The 5,169-nt window shown below is 33.3% G+C and overlaps 1 non-coding gene across 1 annotated transcript; it reads right to left on the reverse strand.

The window, feature by feature from the left end:
* Window positions 1-3,889: 3,889 nt before the first annotated feature.
* Trnaq-cug (transfer RNA glutamine (anticodon CUG)) lies at window positions 3,890-3,961 on the reverse strand. The gene has a single exon. It is a non-coding gene; the product is annotated as a tRNA-Gln (tRNA).
* Between the last annotated feature and the right edge of the window lie 1,208 nt (window positions 3,962-5,169).

Below are 5,169 nucleotides of genomic sequence, written 5' to 3' on the forward strand. Positions count from 1 at the left end.
CACAAAACTACTATTAAGCAAAAGAACGAAATGGATTGAAAGAACAATGGATGAATTAGAAAAAGGCAATAAGAACAATGTGAAGCTATATCAGTACATCAGAAAACTGAATAGGAAACAAACAATCGTGAACATAGATAATAAAGAGTGGGAAAAACATTTTCAGAAGCTACTGAGAAGAGATTATGATGCAGATATAATGGACCAAAATCAGATAGAATAAGGAGACACTAGTGATGAGCAATACCTACCAACAAAAGAAGAATACTTCAATGTATTGAAAAGCTTAAAGATGAACACGGAAGGAGGGATAGATGGGATAGTGAATCAGATGTTTAAATATAGGGATCAAATACTAGAAGAGAAGATGTACGAGTTAATTACGAGCATATGGATTACGAAAAAGATGCCAATGGAATGGGATACAGGAATAATAATTCCAATTTTGACAAAAGGAAACCCACATTTATGCACAAATTACAGAGGAATTAGTCTGCTTAATGCTGCATATAAATTATTAACCAATTTAATAAATAAGAGGATACAAGAAATTACAGAAACAGAAGTAGGGGAATATCAATATGGTTTCAGATGTGGAAGATCAACAATCGATGCAATCCATAGTATGAACCAAATAATTGAAAAATCCTACGAGCACAATATCGATTTACTTATACTCTTCGTCGACTTTAGGCAAGCGTTTGATAGTATGAACCGAGACACGATGGTCTAAAATATGGAAAAGATGGAGATACCTAGAAAACTAATAAACTTCGTCAGAATGTGCATAAAGAACTCAAAAGCAGTAGTAGCAGCAAAGAATGGAAATTCTGAAGAATTTGCATTCAACTCCGGGGTTAGGCAAGGTGATGGTATGTCAGCTACTCTATTTAATATTGTGAAGGGCAGAATAGTTAAGAACAGTCATGCGGAGGGAACAATTATTAATAAGTCAGTGCAAATCATAGCATATGCTGATGACTTAGCTTTAATTGCGAAAGACAAGAAAAGTCTTAGTAAACTACTAACATTAATTACGAATGAAGCAAGTAAAAGAGGATTGGACATTAACGTGAAGAAGACAAAATATTTATCAGCAAGTAAGAGACAAGGACGAAGAGACAAAAAAGAAATTGAAATATGAAACTTTAAGTTTGAAATTGTGGAAAACTTCAGGTACCTGGGAAGAATTATTGACAATGAGGGCAAACGTCAAGTGGAAATAATGCAAAGAATACAAGCTGGTCACAGAGCGTATTTCAAATACAGCAACATCATGAAGAGTAGCAGAATATCCAAAGATACAAAGTTAAGAGTATATAAGACAGCAATAAGATCTGTAGTGACATACGCAGCAGAAACAATGAGCCTAAGTAGCGAAGCAGAAGAAAAGATGAGAAGATTTGAAAGAAAAGTAGTTAGATGAATAATGGGGATGAAGAAAATACGAAACCAAGAATACATAATATTAATGAACCACGAAATAGAAGGAGACATAATATGAGCGATAAAGGAATACGCTGGTATGGTCATCTAAAAATAATGGAGAAAAACAAACACGCGAGGAAAACTACCGAATGGAAACCTGACAACAGATCAAGAGGAAGACCAAAAATCAGGTGGGAGGATCAAGTAAGAAATTATTTGTCAAAGCTAGATATTCAAGACTGATCGAAGAAAATTCAGGACCGGACACAGTGGAAAGAAATAGTAGAGCCAGCGAAAACATACAGGCAATTGTAAATTCAAAAGAGAAAATGGTGGACTGACCCCCACGACTAATCTAGTCCAAAGTATGTATATATATATATATATGGTCAAAGCTGGAACCCACTTAAAAGTATTTTATCCAAATCTGATTCATTGCATTTGTCTCGCCCACGGTGTAAACAGAATAGCGGAACAAGTATGAAAAGGTAAACGAATTAATTGATAATATGAAAAAGGTTTTTGTTAAGGCTCCTTTACCTGTACTCTGTATATAAAGATCCAGTACCAGATGTATCATTGCCTCCTAAACGTGTCATCACACGATCATGGCTTGACGCAGCTTTATTTTATTTCAAATATTCTTGTGAGATGAACGAAATCATGTCAAAATTTGATGATAGTTCATCTGCAGCAATTAAGGAAGCTAAAAAAATTTTAAATAGTCCTAAATTAAATCAGAACTTAAGTTTAATAAATAACAACTACGAATTAATTGGTGTAACATAAACAATATTAGAAAAACAAAAAGTACCCCTAAGTGAATCCGTACAGCTAATAGAAAATTAAAAAAAAATGTTAATAAAGCACAAGGTTCTATTGCTCAAACAGTCTCAAAAAAACTAGACGAACCTTAGTAAAAATGGATGTTTTACTAGACTAATTATTAATGTGGCACTTGCCTTGTTAATGGAGGCAAAAATTTTTGATGCTGTCTGTGTTTTGTTTGTTATGGATTCCTCTATATAACCTTCCGCTACATTGGTGGATTTCCATCCTCCGTGCCTTTTAAGGGATGTTATATCGCCACCATTATCTACTAGAAATGTTGCAGATGTTCTGCGAAGGCAGTGGCCTGTATAGTCACCAGTATTTGGTACATTCAAAAAGGATGCAATTGTCCTAAGTACACTTGAAATTTTATGGATTCCCATCATAACATTGTGACATTTCCTGTTTTGATATATTTAAGAAAAAATCGGCATATATTTATATTTGTAGGGTGAAGACTGATATTTTGAAGAAACACCATTAAAAATTTGGAGATTTGTGTGTCATTTCTGCAACCTGAAGAATTGCAAAGAGGATATTTTCAGCATGAGCGCGCAACAGCTTATACAGCATGAAACAACTTTAAACTTTCTAAGGGAATCTTATAAAAACGGTTCTATTAGCTTCACACCATGTCTGTCCACCCCGATTACATTGTTTGACACCTTTAAGTTATTTCTTATTCCAAACCGAAAAACAATAAGATGCCCAAGCCAAATATTACCAACTTAAGAATTAAAATTTCTTGGCAAGTTAAGTTTTGGAACGTGAAAGCTAAAATTTCGTCAATAGACTAATTGGTAAGTGTTCTTTCTTAAAATTGAAAAAAATATCAACAGTGATGAATTGGTGATTTTTGGACATCCTTACAAATTTACGTGGATGGTAGTATTTGGAACATAGTGCTTCAAATGTAGGGCTTTTATAAATGATTGTAAGGGCGTGGTTGGCCATGGATTTCGAAAATCCCGCTTCGCTGAAATTATGCCTCACTATGACAGTTCTCACTTATGATCATTAATGAAATTTGTAACCTGTCATTTAAAGTCGTCGTTTTTATTGTTTTAAGGTTTTTCAAGTGTGAATTACAGTAATTCTCGTTGATCGAAGCTCTTTCTTCATTTAAAATACTATTGACAAATAGAAGACAGAATTTTACAATGAAAAATTTGGATCGTAGTTTATAGCGTATTTATGGCATGTCTCGCGTTTTTTGTTTGTATCTAATTTATTATTCTTTCTTTCCGGGTTGCTGGAGGTAAATGTGCATAAAACTGTATAATCCCCTAAATAATTATTATTATTATACACTTTTGGATGAATTATTCCTTTAATTTAAATTACTGAAACAAAACATCTATTTTAACAAATGAGATAAATTGGGAGTAACACCAATAATAATATAATAGTAACAGTGTGGGTAGACCGTAGAATCTTGGAGTACGTTTCGTTAATTCACTATACGCAAAGATATTTTTACAACGGCCGTAGTAATTTTAGAGGAAAAACACTGTGATAAAAATAAATTGTTGTACCCTCGATAACAACGCGCACTTAAAATACCTACAGCGATAATGACATCTGTAATCTGAGGTCACTTTATAATTAAAACAAGAAAAAAAATCTGCTCAGGTCCCACCGAGATTTGAACTCGGATCGCTGGATTCAGAGTCCAGAGTGCTAACCATTACACCATGGGACCTTGTTGCTAAGGGTTGACGCGGCATTGTAAATAAAGCGGACGTAACTGCGACAAACGCTCCATAAATTTATTAATCAAATACTTTTATTACGACAATTAAATATCTTTCTCAAATATTTACGTAAAATAAACAGTCATAATAAATTTCATTTCGTTATTAAAAATACGAATAACCAGGACCGGCTTTCGCCGCAATTTTTAACAGTGGTCACCAGATGGCACAACAAATAGAATGACAGGTTAAATTCATGAGTGGATTATTTACGACACTCAAAAGTGGTTGCAATTCGCTCACTAATTTACAACTCCAAACTGGTAATTTATATGAATGTCCTTGTTCGCACTTTACAGTATCGCATGTTTACATCACTACGGGCGTTATTGTATGTACATAAAATCATTTTTAACACGGCAAATACCTGTTAATGCGCCTGTTGGATTGATATATATTTTAATGTCACGTGACAGTTTACGAAACGAATCGATACGTCCTGTAAATTGTGCGCAAAGTATTTTAAAGTTTAACAACACTACGGCCAGCGTAGATTTTTATTTTATGCAGTTTTTATAGCAGCACTCGCATGAAAAAGATAACTACTTAGTTTAAACTAAGTAAGAAAAATAATTCGCTTTAGAAAGTTCTTTAATTCGTATTATGTGTTTAACAACTTCTAAAGCCTTTGATGCTTTTTAAGTTAATAACGATGATGGTCGTAATCCATTTAGATTCTCGATTTTTAAGAAAATCTTAGTCTTTTATAATCTATCTCACAAGAGGTCAAACATTACATTTTTTGCTGAATTTTTATTTCGTTCTGTTTTTACCTCATAATTATGACTGAGTTTTATGTTTTGCTGCTCTCTCTCTTTCTTTCTTCTATTAAAACACAAAATTCATTGCTAATTATAAAATCTTTGATCCCTACGAAGACTACCATGACTTTAGTAATGCTAACTGATTACGTAACTATCATTTATCAATATTGACAGATATGGGATGCAGTGTCCTTAAATTAAACTTTACGTGGGTTATTGCGGCTTTATATAGTATAATTAACACTGTTATTTCGAAAAAGTTCTAACAGTCACTTGTCTGCCTAACAGGAATACCTTTTCATTCTGCAGCGTCTTGGAATGAAACATTTGTCTTCATTGTCAGAATGAGTACCTATTATCAATTTTTTTAATTCCATAGCAATTGAAAATTA

The sequence above is a fragment of the Zophobas morio genome, unplaced genomic scaffold (genome assembly GCF_036711695.1).
Source record: "Zophobas morio isolate AGI-343-1 ecotype UQ-CSIRO unplaced genomic scaffold, CSIRO_AGI_Zmor_V1 ptg000014l, whole genome shotgun sequence".
In the NCBI taxonomy this organism is placed as follows: Eukaryota; Metazoa; Arthropoda; class Insecta; order Coleoptera; family Tenebrionidae; genus Zophobas; species Zophobas morio.